General features: G+C 40.1%; 1 pseudogene; it reads left to right on the top strand.

The window, feature by feature from the left end:
- Positions 1-507: 507 nt before the first annotated feature.
- Positions 508-11,060, top strand: LOC114505685 (annotated as a pseudogene).
- Positions 11,061-13,275: the final 2,215 nt, after the last annotated feature.

Genomic DNA, 13,275 nt, shown 5'->3' on the forward strand with positions numbered 1-13,275 from the left:
GACTATCCAACTAAAAGAAGAAAATACCAGAAGGGTTTTATTTCATCAGGCCAATGAATCAAAAATGAGGACCCTCACCCCTGCTTAAGCATATTACAAAATTCCCTGTCAGCAAATCTGAGGGTTATGTAACCATTACAAGGTTGTAACCATTACAACCATTCAGTAAACCATTCATTTACTGAATTTTCCAGTTCAGTAAAACAACATTAACAGCAAAAGCTTAGAGTGTGTGAGTGATGCATAATTAACACATTTTGAAAATCATGTGGCTAAGGCAAGTAAATCTTTTACAAGCTCTTAATGTACAAAAAAGGTTTTACATATTTACTGAATGGAGGAGAGTAAAACTGGCAGACTGAAGGAGTTTGAAGATGGTGGAATAATTTTTTAAATGGGAGGGAAGCATGGGTCTTTGTCCAGATCTTTGTGCATTTGGTTAAACAAGTTGGTCAAGAAGACAGAGGAGGCAAAAGTGACTGTATCCCTTCAGCCAAGCTTGGAATAATGATAGCAGCACTACAACAGGTAAGCTGGGACAGGAGAGCACATCCTTAATGGCAGGTGACAGCACAAAACTCAGGGGCCAGAACCAGTGAGAGATGGCTTAGGATTGAAAGGAGAGCTGATTTATTAAGGAAAGCTAAGTTATGAGAAAAACTAATGTTCTGAGACACTTGGCAAGGCTTGCCCAATCACAGGCCAGTGTGAAAGAGACTCATGTCACTTGACAAAAGTGGTCCAGCTCTACAACCTTTCATGTTCTCCTTGCTATTGATGAGTCTACAGGGGATACTATCTGAACCATGTTAAAAATTTACCATATCTTAAAGCTGTGAAGGATCTTAGAGATCATTTGGTTCAGTCATTTTCACTTTGGGAAAAGTCCTCTGGTTCTCAATGCATGACAATTTTCTCATCTTCAAAGGTCCTTGGGCTCAATTGTTAGTTGTCAGCTTTGCATTATTGCCACCTACTTCTAAGCTCTCCCTTGCAAACTCTATTTTCTCAGAGCTCCCTGACATCTCCACTCTAAGAATTGTCTAGGATTTCCCACTTGGCAGTCATCAGAGTGGCCAAATACCATAGCTTCACAAACTTCTCAAGTTCCCACTTTGCCGCTGAACAGAAAGTTGCTTGGGCCATTTCTAAACATTTGAGGATTGTAATTTCCTGGAGAACTTCTAAGAACCACCTGTTCCATCCAGTCCTTCATGCTACAAGGAAGCATCAGTGACTGTTTCTCCAACCTTCCAGCAACAGCCATTAGACCCTCACTCCCCTTCTTTCCCAACATCATGTAGGCCCTCCAGCCATTGGTTTCCTGCAATACAGAGTGGCTCTGTTTTCCTGAACAAACCCTGTTTTCCTGCCAGAGTATGCTTGTGTTGAGAGATGTCCAAATTCTCCCGCTACACAATGAGAGCCAAGACCACTACTCCAATGCAGAAGGTCTGGTAGTGGAAACTCCCAAAGTGTGGTGTGCAGTGGTGCTTGGCACACCAATCACAAACACAATGGACCAAGTATATGTTTTTACTTAAGCAAAAAATATATAGAAGGGGCATTATAAGGATACTGAGGTGTGCCCTGTAATTGAAGGAAGAGTTAGACAATAAACCTTCAGGAAGGGCAGAGGACAGGACTTGAGAAAAATAGGGAATTCATGGATTCTTCTCTCCTCATATTTAGGTGTTGTTTCTCCCTGCATTTCTGCTTTTTTTCTCTTTCACTGCAGAAAGTTTTTCTCTCTCTCTCTCAAGCAAATGGAAGCAAGAATTCTAAATTAGTTTGCACAGAAGAAGCAGGTAAACTAAAAGTGGGGGAGATTTTCCTGCACCAAACCACTACTGGGATCAAGTTTACAAAAATTTAAATTCGGTCTATGCACACAGAGACGAGAGCCTTAGCCTGGAAAGAAGGCACGGCTGGGGACCCATTTAGAGAAGTCAAGCAGGTACAGAATTGCATTCCAAGAGATAACAGAAGTTCAATGTGGAGGTGGTGGTTTCGCTTTTCACGTTGAAGAACAATGGGTCTTCAATAGTACACGAAGTAACAAACCCAGGAAATAGAAGGTGTGCATGCCCCTTGTATTCAATTTCCTGCTGCTAAAGTGATGCTGAGTGGAGGCAACTGCCAAACACTTCAACAGAGTCAGGATAAAAGTGGAAATAAAACAAAGGAAAAGGAAAACAAAAAAGAAAGGGAAAGATACTCCAAATGAACATGCAAACAAAAATTCTAGTACACATGAAGAAGTCTTACTCTAAGGAAAAAAACATCTAACAAAATAATATGATATAAACTCAATACAGGTAAAGTTAGTATTAAAAAAACAGAACACCTTAAAAATAATTGTTTAGGGTGCTCCAAGATATCGGTGAAAGTAAAACATTTATTTTTAAAGAGGGGCAGAGCTCCTTCCCCTGTCCTGGGCTTCTAATTACAAGGATTCTCCCCTGACAAACCCCACCCCTTCTCCCTTAAGAACATCAGCTCCATGCAGTCCACCCATAACATGGCCCAGTCCCCCTTTTTTTCCCTCCAGGTGCTGGGCTTGGTGGCTGCTCTCCACTGTGCTCCAGATGCCACTCGTGTTGGTTAGACTCCTCGTAGAATATGTTTTCCTGTTCTATAGTTGTGAGTGCTTTCTTTTCCTTTTTTTAATTAATAGAGTTAATTTTTAGAGCAGCCTTAGGTTTATAGAAAAACTAATCAGAAAGCACAGAAGGCTCCCAAATGTCCCCTCCCCTCTCCCCCACCAACCCACAGTTTCCCCCCTATTATTTACATCTTGTTTCAGTATAGTACATTTGTTATAATTGATGAATCAATGCTGATAAATTACTACTAACTCAAGTCTATAGTTTACATTAGGATTCGCTCTTGGTACTATATATTCTATAGGTTTTGAAAAATGTATAATGGCATGTATCTACAATTATTGTGTCATAGAAGGTAGTTTCACTGCCCTAGAGATCCTCTGTTTTCCATCTTTTTATCTTTTTATCCTCCCCAACCCCTGGCAACCACTGATCTTTGTACTGACTCCATAGTTTTACCTCTTCTATAATATCATATAGTTGAAACTGTATAGTGTGTAGCCTTTTCAAAATTGGTTCTTTCACTTAGCAACATGCATTTAAGATTCCTCCATGTCTTTTAATGGCTTGATAGTTCATTTCTTTTTAGCTCTGAATAATATTCCATTGTTGGGATGTACCACTGTTTATCCACTCACAAAAGGACATCTTAGTTGCTTCCAAGTTTTGGCAATTATGAACAGAGCTGCTATAAATATTTATGTTCATTTGTTTGTTTTGTTCATTAGGTTCTACTTATAGGTGAGATCATATGGTATTTGTCTTTTGCTGCCTGTCTTATTTCATTCACCATTATACTCTCCAGTTCCATCCATGCTATTGCTAAGGGTAGTAGTTCTTTCTTTCTTCTGTGTAGTATTCCATTGTATAAATGTACCATATTTTCTTGATCCACTTATTTGGAGTGGGCAGAGTGGTGGGGGAGCATGGACAGGGCAAGGGAGAGCAATGGGGAAAAACTGGGACAACTATAATTGAACAACAATAAAAAATAAACATCTATGTTCAGGCTTTTGTGTGGATGTAAGTTTTCAACCCCTTTGAATAAATACCAAGAAGTATGATAGCTGCATTATGAAACATAAGAGTATGTTTAGCAAAAAAAGAAAGAAAGAAAGAATATGTTTAGCTTTGTAAGAAACTGCCAAACTGTCTTCAATAGTGACTACCATGCATGAGAGTTCCTGTTACTTCATATCCTCAGTAGCATTTGCTGCTACCAGTGTTGTGAATTTTGGCCATTCTAACAGGTGTTTACTGGTATCTCACTGTTGTTTTTATTTGCAGTTCCCTGATATATGATATGGAATATCTTTTCATATGCTTATTTGACACCTGGTATCTTCTTTGGTGAGATGCCTGTTCAGATCTTTTGTTCATTTTTTAATTGGGTTGTTTTCTTTTTGGTTTTTGGGAGGGTTTTTTGTTGTTGTTGTTTTCTTATTGTTGAGTTTTTGATGATTTTTTTTTTAACGACAGGTTTTGGAGAAGCCAGATCGCCACATTCTTCCAAGGCATTACCTACAAGCCACCCCTCTGTCCCCCTAAGATGTCTCACAGAACTTGAGTTGGGATTTCTCTCTTTCCTGACTTTCATGGGAGCTTTTTGAGTTGTGGAATTTCATGGGCCCCCACCTGTAGATTTGCTTCAAGGCCCAGTGGCTATCTAGAGCTGGGGCCAGTGCATCCTGCCAGTGAGGGAACATTTGCAGCCCATAGTGCTATAACACTCATGACAAAGAAGCCAAAACAGTAACAACTGCCAAGACTTGTATGGAGTCATGTTACAACTCCCCAAGATCCAGTTCACTTCTCTCCCAGGCCTTCTAAATCCCACATTTTTAAAAGAAATCCTGGTACCCCTGACTAGTATGGCTCAGTTGGTTGAGCATTGTCCTGCAAAGCAAAAGGTTGGTGGTTCAATCCTCAGTCAGGGCACATGTCGGGGTTGCAGGTTTGGTCCCAGGTTGGGGTACATGCCAGAGGCAACCTATCAATATTTCTCTCACACATCAATGTTTCTCCCTCCCTTACCCCTCTCTAAAAATAAATAAATGAAATTTTAAAAATAACAATAGTAAAAGAAGTCCAGGTAATAGGAGATTGAGAGAGCAGAACAGCATTAAGATTCTAAAGTGGCTGTAGCAACCATTCAGATTGTACTCGCCTCTTGGATCCAGACAGTAAGCACTGTGCAGTATTTTTCTACCCACAAGAGTGTGCAGGAAAAAAATTGGGAGGTCTTCAACCAGAAATATGGCTGGGAAGAATCATAGAAAAGATCAAATATGGAACTTGATTAATAAGGGGGTTAAGTATGATGAATCTTATTCTTCCACCGACTGGTTTGGATTTGAAGCATCTGATGAGCTTGTTCCTGCTTCTCTAACCTTGAAGTGTGGAGGATTTTATATTCACTCAATAGCCCTGCAGTTATGACAAACATCAAACTCTGAGAACATTAAAGAAGAAAAATTACCAAAGAAGTTGAAGGAAGGTAGTGAGAAAAAGACAAAAAAAAATGATACTTTCAACAGGGAGAAGAAATGAACAGAGCCCAGGTTTTCTGAAACTAGCTTCACAACTCTCAATGCTGATAAGAAGAAGAAAATAAGAAATGCTCTTAAGGCCATAAGTGATATGAGATGTTTAAAAAAAATCTCAGGAGAAATAGGCCCAGGAAAATCAGGCATGAGGAGCATGAGCCTAGGAGAATGGGGAGTACCTTCCACTGTTGCTTCAACCTTTCACTCTGCTTCTGACAATAGTTTGCTTCAGGAAGTCCCTACCATGGTCTCTGACTTATTTTGACTTGAAGCACCTGCTGAGTGAGTCTCCAGAAGGAAGAATCTTCTGTGATATGGATTATGAAATATTCCTGTGGGGTAGAATTGGAACAGGAATTTATACAGTTGTCTTCTGTCCCCAGAGGCCTGCCAGTGCCCCTGGAGATGTGCATTGAGGAGCTGCCTCAGGCTCAGGGAGTGTGTGAACAGTTCTCCACCGAAGATATTAGTGGCATCCTATTGGGCATGGAGGTACAGACCTGGAAGCTGAGCAGCCAGGTCTGTTCTGAGGTGCATGGCCATCTGACTTTATTCCTGCCCTAAAGCAAGGACCTTTTGGTCATATTTGCTCAAAAACTTCATCTCTGGGAGCTGTTTGGGGAGGGAGGTGCATCTGAAAGGAGCCTCTACAGAAACTTAAATAAGCTATTGGCAGGGCACTGCCAGAACAGATGGCCAAGTACCAGGAGGAATGCCAGGCACACACAGAAAAGATTGCAGAGATACTGGAGGAGGAAAAAGACAAGTTGCCGGGGAAACAGATGTGTTCTGGTAAGGAAGAAGAAAGGGGAAGAAGAGCCCAGAAGAAATTCCAATGGACTGCTAAAATTGGGGGGGCAGATGCTGTCAGGTGGTGAAAACCAAACCAGAGGACTATGATCTGCAAGAAAACATTTTTGGGTACTGAAGTTCAAACTCTCTGGCCCAATGGCTGAATGCAGACCAGGTCTCTGTGTAAGCATAGCAGACCACACTGTGGGTTTCTGACATAGATACTGACCAAAATGAAAGTAATGGCTCCCTCAAAGTCAAGGTGAAGAAATCACAGACTAAACCTTGTAAAAAGGTTCCCATCTTTTTAGCCCAAATTGGCAGCCTAATTGCTCTGCATAAAAGTCACAGTTTTTTTTCAATCACAGTTTAGTTTCATTATTATTTTGTATTTGTTTTAGGTGTATATATAGTGGTTAGACCATCCCAGACTTTACATAGTGTTCCTCCCGATATGTCTGTACCCACGTGGCACCACACATGGTTACTGCAATACTGTTAACTATATTCCCTATTCTGTACTTTCCATCCTTGAAAGTCACATATTTTATGTATGAAAGTTAAAAGAGAATTTTCCAAAGCCAAATTTTCTGGATCATCACTCTCTAGTTCTCTGTAATCACCCTTTCAATTTTCTGGCTAACCCAGAGTGGCACTGAAGTAGTCTCAGGAAAAATAAAATCCCATGGAATTCTGACTACAAAGAGCTTTCCTGCAGGCTACCCTCAGCAAAGCTTTCCAGAAGAACAATAGTCTAAATTGAGGCACCTCTGAGCCCGGACCCAAGTCAGTTTTCCAAGTAGACACAAAACTTCACTCCTGCACCCCACCTGGTTGCATTTGGCAATAACCTCCCAGATCCAAAATCTTCCTCGTCTGAGTCTCAGTATCTATTCCTCCATGGCAGCCTCTTCAGGAAGCACTCCAGCTCCCAACTCAATCATTGTAAGAGCCTAACCTCATCCTCCACTTCACTGAGCTACATGGCAAAATGACATTCCACAAACTTTTCAGAGCCACCTTACAAGGCTTCCTCTTGCTTGGCTGTAGCTCCCAACATGGGGTTATTTCTAGCAGCTCTCCTCTGGAGGAATAGCAATTCAGATTTTTAGTTCCTCCTGAAAACTTACTCCCATGTGTACAGCTTCCTTCCACAGGAAAGTCCCAAGCCCATAATAGCGAACAAAATATTTTTTTCCTTAGAAGCTGGCTTTGGTGGTCAAATGGAGATTCTAGTGATGGGAGCCAAGGAGGAACAAAGGTACTCAACTCATCCCCAAAGCCCACCATGGTTAACAGCCCATGCTCTTCAAAAGGAACTTTCCAGGTGCTCTGGGTTTTACAGCTATGCAGCTGGACAGTCATGGAGAAGATAAATCTTGGGACTGAAAGAGTTCTGGGTTTGGAATATGGAAACATGTGTTTCTGAGTTCTAGCACTGTGACCGATCAGTTTGTACACCTACATTTATACCTGCCAAACACTTTGGCATTTGGTCAGAATACTTCATGAAGTCCCATAGGCCAAGGGCTCCTTCTGGACACAAGAAGATTCATGGGATGCTCGTGGTATCCATTCTGTCCTCAGACAGTGTGGTTAACAGCAAAAAACCTGAACTAAAGCCACAACTGGGAGACTGAGCCTTGTCTCTTTGGAAATATATTACATACTTAAGGTCTACTCATTGTGGGGGCCAATTTCTCCTCTGAACATGACAGTAAAGCTCTTTTAGAGAAAAGATATATAGATGCATCAATCTTGAGACAATTGTGTTAGGATTTTTAAATGCACTTACTTCGGGCTTCTTTTTTCACCATTATCATAAAATGCACTGGAGAGAACAGGGATGTTCATGGCATGCCATATTATAAAAAGACAATTTCAGTGCTTTTATGGTGGAACAGAATTAGGTAAGTCACATCCATTTTAGCCCTCTCAGCATTTTTTAAAGACCTCTTTTAAAAGACATGTCTGTTTTTGAGACAGCCAGTGTTATTTACTTGAGCTTTTTACAGTTGAATTCTATATATCTGGGCCATTCTGGCTTGAAGGTCATCTGGGCCCAGAATACCCAATTCCCAGTCCAGCTGGAATTCCAGTTTTGTTTTTCCACAGTTCATACAAGAGTACCCCCTACAAAGCCATTGTTATTCGAATCTCTATTTATACACAGAGGTCATGAGGAGTTCCAAGTCACAAATAAATAGGTCAATTCGGTTCCAGCCAAGATGGAAGTGTAGGTAGACACACTGTGCCTCCTTGTAAAACCAAAATAAGGATAACAACCATTTAAAAACAAAAAATAATCAGAACTGACAGAAAATCAAACTGTATGGAAGTCCAACAATCAAGAAGTTAAAGAAGAAACACTCATCCAGACTGGTAAGAGGGGCAGAGCCGGGTGGCCGGGCAGAGAGGACTTGTGGCAGGGCAGCTGGCGGACCTGGGCACGCAAAGTGGCAGCTGCTGGACCCAGCAAGGCGGCTGATTGTAGAGGGGTGCAGTGCATCTGGTCTCACATTCGCATGCAGATAAACCAGGTGAAACTGGGGAGTGAGACAGACCATGCAACCCAAGGTCCCAGTGTGGGGAAATAAAGCCTCAAACCACTCATTGAAAATACCTTTTGGGGTTGAGGTGCTGGGAGAAAGTCCCAGCCTCACAGGAGAGTTTATTGGAGGGACACACAGGGTCCCAGGACATACACAAACCCACCCACCTGGGAATCAGCACCAGAAGGACCCAATGTGCTTGTGGGAAGGTGGGGAGTGACTGAAATCTGGCAGAGAGCTGAGCAAGTGCCATTGTTCCCTCTCAGACCTTGCCCCCACAAACAAAGTCACAACCCAGCAACTGGGTTGCCCCGCCCTGGTGAACACCTAAGGCTCTGCCCCTCAAACATAGCAGGCACAAGACCAAAAAAAAATGGCCCAAATAAAAGAACAGGTCAAAGCTCCAGAAAAAATACAACTAAACAATGAAGAGATAGCCAACCTATCAGATGCACAGTTCAAAACACTGGTAATGAGGATGCTTACAAATTGGTTGAATTTGGTTGCAAATTAGATGAAAAAATGAAGACTATGCTAAGTGAAATAAAGAAAAATGTACAGGGAACCAATAGCAATGGGAAGGAAACTGGGACTCAAATCAATGGAGTGTACCAGAAGGAAGAAAGAAACATCCAATCAGAAAAGAATGAAGAAACAAGAATCCAAAAAAATGAGAGGCTTAGGAACCTCCAGGACATCTTTAAACATTCCAACATCTGAATTATAAGGGTACCAGAAGGAGAAGAGGAAGAACAAAAAGTGGAAAAGTTATTTTAACAAAATAATAAAGGAGAACTTCCCCATTCTGGCAAAGGAAATAGACTTCCAGGAAGTCCAGGAAGCTCAAAGAGTCCCAAAGAAGTTGGACCCAAAGAGGAACACACCAAAGTACATCATAATTACATCACCCCAAGATTAAAGATAAGGAGAGAATCTTAAAAGCAGCAAGACAAAATGAGAGTTACCTACAAAGGAGTGCCCATAAGACTATCAACTGATTTCTCAAAAGAGACCTTACAGGCAAGAAGGGGCTGGAAAGAAGTATTCCAAGTCATGAAAGGCAAGGACCTACATCCAAGATTGCTCTATCCAGCCAAGCTTTCATTTAGAATGGAAGGGCAGATAAAGTGCTTCTCAGATAAGGTCAAGTTAAAGGAGTTTATAATCACCAAACCCTTATTATATGAAATGTTAAAGGGACTTATCTAGGAAAAAGAAGATAAAAAACATGTATAGTAAAATGACAGCAAACTCACAATAATTAACCACACCTAAAACAAAAACAAAAGAAAACTAAGCAAACAACTAGAACAGGAACAGAACCACAGAAATGGAGATCACATGGAGGGTTAGCAACAGGGGAGTGGGAGGAGGAGAGAGGGAGGAAAGGTACAGAGAATAAGTAGCATAGATGGTAAGGAGAAAATAGACGAGGGGGGGTAAGAATAGTATGGGAAATGGAGAAGCCAAGAACTCACATGGATATGACCTAAAGGAGGGGAATGTGGGTGGGAGGGGTGTGCAGGGTGGAGGGGAGTGAAGGGGGGAAAATGGGACAACTATAATAGCATAATCAATAAAATGTATTGTTAAAAAAGGTCAATTTGTTTTATTCTTAGAAATCCCCTTAGGCAAGGCTATAGAAACAGGCTTCTATGAAGTGTCTGTTATATAGAGTCAGGCCTTAATACCCTGGAGCTTTCCAAGCAATGATTATACATTAACATGAGGGTGACATGCAGTTAAGCTTTGAGGATGGATCAAGGACAGACTAGAACAGATATTCCAGACTTCCCAAGTTACCAAGTTGTTCACTAAACTTGTATTTCACAAAGATCTTTAGAGTGTTTGCTTATACCTGTGAAATTTGTACCACAAGGTGTGTTTCAACTGTCTACATTAGCTAAGTGAATTCAAATATGTCAAGTATAAATTGTATCCAGGTGAATGTTATGGTTACAGAATTTATGCAAAATCTATAATGTGGCAGACTCTATAAAACAAATGACTCATTTTCTTCCACAAACAAATTTCAATGGAAAAAAAGGGAAGGGGAACCTATAAACTAAAAGAAATTGAAGATACATGTCAACCAACTGCAATGTGTGAAACCTGTTAGGATACTAATTTGAAGAAATCAACTGTTTTTTTTTAATGAGACAATAGGAAAAACTATAACATTTATTGACTATTTTCTGAAAATAAGGAATTGTTTTACTTTTCAGGTGCTATCACAGCTAAAAGTGTTTAGGGTATTTTGGCAAGGAAGAGAAGGAGGGAGGGAGGAAGGTCAAGAGGAAGTTAGGGAGGGAGAAAGGATTTGGTTGACCTTTCTCCCAGTTCCTGGGAGGTAATCTCTAAACCCCTGAAATTTCCCAAGTGATGAGGTGCCTTTATTATTCATTGTGGGCTTTTCAGGCCACATCCTATAGCTTCTACTAACAGGGTGACTCAGGATAAATGCTGGTCAAGCCAGAAAGACCAACCACTTAATTAGGGGGTTCAGGCTATGAGCCACATGGTATCAATGTAACTTCAGGGAGCAAAGAGGGGTTAGAGATTGAGTTCAACCCCTTGGGTGATGACTCAATCAACTGATCCTTCTTAATGAAACTCCAGTAAAAAGTCTGGACTCCAAAGCTCAGGTTACTTTCCTGGGTTGGTAATACTCTGTGCATGTTACCAGAGTATTAATGCTGGCATAGTAATGCATTCCTGAGGATATGGAATTGCCCCTGAGAACATGGAAGGACATGTCCTTGTCTTCAAAAATACATATGGAAGAATTTACAGATGAGCTAATATCTGTTGGATTTGCTGAAAAATAATCTAGAGTGGGGAGAAAAAATTTGGGACAAAGATGAAACAAGATTGGCCATGTGGAATTACAAAAGCTGGGTGCTGGGAATGTAAAGATTCATAAAACTATTTTCTCTGTTTTTGTATATGTTTTAAATTTTCCAAAGTGAAAATAAAATGGTGCTCCATGTGGAAAAAATATGAATCCTTACTTTACACCATGTAGTAGGCAAAATTCTAAGATGATTCTCAAGAGTATAAGCCCATGGTAAATATACACCTTCTCCTAGTAATTCAAATGAAGTACTAATGTAGATGTGTCATAAAGTTTTACAGATGTAATTAAGAACTCCAATCAGTTGACCCTAAAATAGCCAGATTATCCTGGGTGGGCCTGACATAATCAGGGAGTCCTAAAAAGGATAACTGAAGAATGGGCCTGAGAGAAATTCCACACAAGGAGAGTTTTTCTTACTTGCTTTGAAGACAGAGTGGAGGTACCATGTAGCAATGAATGTGGATGGCCTATAGGAGCTGAGAGAAGCCTCTGGCTAACAGCCATCAAGGAAATGGAGACTTCAGTCCCACAGCTACAAGGAACTAAATTCTGCCACAATCACTTTAGCTTGGAAGAGGGCTCCAAGTTCCAGATGAGCACCCAGCCAACAAATAGATTTCAACTTTGTGAGAGCCTCAGCAGAGAACTCACCTATGTTGTAGCAGACTGCTGACCTACAGAACTGTGAGCTGATGAATTTGTGCTGTTATAAGCCTCCATGCTTGTGGTAATTTGTTATACAGCAATAGAGGACTATACATACAATAAACAAAAATAAATTACAGTTGTGTCAAATAAAACTTTGTACATTTTTTAACAAATTTAGAAAAATATGTTCACAACCATGGTACAGGGGAGGATTTGTTAACATACTAAAGATCAATAAATTCAACTATACTAAAATTATATACTTCTGAATGCACCAAAAGGTAAAATAAAAAGAAAATTACTGTACTAGAAGATGCTATTTACAAGACATAAAATTACAAAAAAAAAATATTTTTTAAGAAGCTCCTATAATGCAATCAGGGAGAAAAAACAAGCCAACAGAATATGAATTGGTAATTCATAGAAGAGAAAGTTTGAAGGCCAACAAATACATATAAAGATCTCCAATATGACTATTTGTCAGAGAAATACAAAATGAAACAGTAATGAAATGCAATTTTACCTCCACTGGAGCAGCAAAAATTAAAAATTCAGATAAGGGGATTTTCTTGCTTATGTGAATTTCTCATATGCATGTATTAAAAATTTGGAAAAAATAAAAAATTAAGTTAAAATCCAGTTGATATTGAGTTTTGGTGAGGACATAGGGTGAGGACAGAAATTCTCATGTCCCATTGAGGGGAGTATAAATTGATACAGGCACTTCAGAGAGCAATTTGATATTTAGTGAAGTTGAAAATGTATATACCCTTTGACCCAGAAATTCTATGTATGGGAATATATCCTACAGAAAATCTCATATATAGGTTCAGGGAAACACCCACAAGTATCATTGCAACATTATTTGTAACATTAAAAAAAATGCAGACTACCTAAATGCCCATTGACAGGAGTGAAGTTTTCACTTTTTCAATCTTCAATTTGCTTCTTTAATCCTGACTGCCAATTCATCTGCTAATCTGCAAGAGAACCACCCCAACTGAAAATTAATTGCTTACTTCACTGGCTCAAGAGTTACCCATAACTTTCAATTGTTGTCATCCACAGAAAAATGTTTTCACTATGATCTTCAAAGAAGACCTCTGAGCCAACAGGGATCAAAAGTGTCCAGTATATCTGGAAATGCACTTCTACTCAAGGATGAAATGACTTTCTAAAGTGAACTGGAAATTGCTGAGCTGAAAGAGAATATGGATAATCCAAGAGAGGCAAATGAAAACTTCTAAGCTACTGAAAAGGGAAGATGCTTTTGA

The sequence above is a fragment of the Phyllostomus discolor genome, chromosome X, assembly GCF_004126475.2.
Source record: "Phyllostomus discolor isolate MPI-MPIP mPhyDis1 chromosome X, mPhyDis1.pri.v3, whole genome shotgun sequence".
NCBI classification, from domain to species: Eukaryota; Metazoa; Chordata; class Mammalia; order Chiroptera; family Phyllostomidae; genus Phyllostomus; species Phyllostomus discolor.